Consider the following 1,419-nt stretch of genomic DNA (forward strand, 5'->3'; position numbering starts at 1 on the left):
AGTGCATTAGCTAGTTGACCTATTTGGAATTCTAGCTTGGCGATTGATTGCGTATGAGAGTGCACTAATTGTGTAATGGTTTCCAAACCTTGAAGGGCGTTCAACACTTTCTCCTCAAAGGCTGTGTTTCTTTGGGGTGGAGGAGAAGTGTGTTGAAATTGAGTCGAGGGACGGTAGGGATGAATATTTTGTTGGGTTTGAAAATTCTGAGGATTTTGAAAATTTTGGGAATAGGGTTGGGCTGTGTTCGAAGCTTGCTGCTTCCAAGAAAAGTTTGGATGATTTCGCCATCCCGGGTTATATGTATTGGAAAATGGGTCATTACCCGGTCTAGGCAGTGTTTGAGCAGCATTGATGTGTTCTTGCACGAGTTCGGAGAATTGGGGCGCTGAAGGGCACTCATGAATAGGGTGGGATGGGCTAGAACAAATAGTACACACTTGTGCTTGGGAAGAGTTCATGTAATGCCCACCTATCATCAGTTGGTCAATCTTATGGGACAATGCATCTACCTTGCTAGACAGGTCCATAGAATGACTTATTTCACAAATGGTCCCTTTTCTTTGAGAACTCGGGGGTGCTTGACGAGAACATGAAGCATGGTGGAGGGAGTTTTCATTTAGATTTTCAAATAATTTCCATGCTTCATGCTCATTTTGAAGCATGAATGTCCCCCCACATGCGGCATCAATCATCTGACGGTTTCGTTCAGTCAATCCGTCATAGAAGCATTGCACTAGCTGCCACTTAGGTATTTGATGATGTGGGCATTTACAGATTAGGTCCCGAAATCTCTCCCAAGTTTCATGAAATTCTTCTCTCTCAGTTTGGGAGAAGCTTGTAATAGCACGTCTAAACTGGTTCGTTCTTCCTATGGGAAAGTATTTTTTTAAGAATTCTTGTTGCATTTGACCCCAAGAATGAATCGAGTTGGCTTCTAAAGAATTCAACCATTGCTTGGCTCTATCTTTAAGGGAGAAGGGGAATAATCTAAGTTTCAGAGCATCATCAGTGAAATTCTGAATCTTGACAGTGGTGCAAATCTCAAGGAATTCATCTAGGTGTTTATATGGATCTTCATTGGTGAGCCCATAAAAAGATGGAAGCATTTGGATCACACTAGACTTTATTTCATATTGTACAGCTGCTACCTCAGGTAATCGAATGCAAGATGGGGAAGTGTAAATAGTGGGAGTAAAGTATTCCCTCAGGAGTTTGGGTTGTTCTTCAGCCATCTTAAGAGGTGGGGATGATCCTAATGTTTTGATCTTAGCTCGAATGTTCCTAAGGGTTCGTTCTATTTCAGGGTCAAAAGGTAATAGCTCACGTACTCTAGAACGACTCCCTTGCATACATTAGTACTCGATCAGTCAAGCATGCAATAAAAGAAAAACACATCAGTCCTTGATTTGTCCTAAA

The 1,419-nt window shown here is 41.8% G+C and overlaps 1 non-coding gene across 1 annotated transcript; it reads left to right on the forward strand.

The window, feature by feature from the left end:
• The first annotated feature begins 753 nt into the window (after positions 1-753).
• Positions 754-859, forward strand: LOC120105616. The gene has a single exon (XR_005507955.1). It is a non-coding gene; the product is annotated as a small nucleolar RNA R71 (small nucleolar RNA).
• Positions 860-1,419: the final 560 nt, after the last annotated feature.

This window comes from Phoenix dactylifera, unplaced genomic scaffold (genome assembly GCF_009389715.1).
Source record: "Phoenix dactylifera cultivar Barhee BC4 unplaced genomic scaffold, palm_55x_up_171113_PBpolish2nd_filt_p 000320F, whole genome shotgun sequence".
NCBI lineage: Eukaryota > Viridiplantae > Streptophyta > Magnoliopsida > Arecales > Arecaceae > Phoenix > Phoenix dactylifera.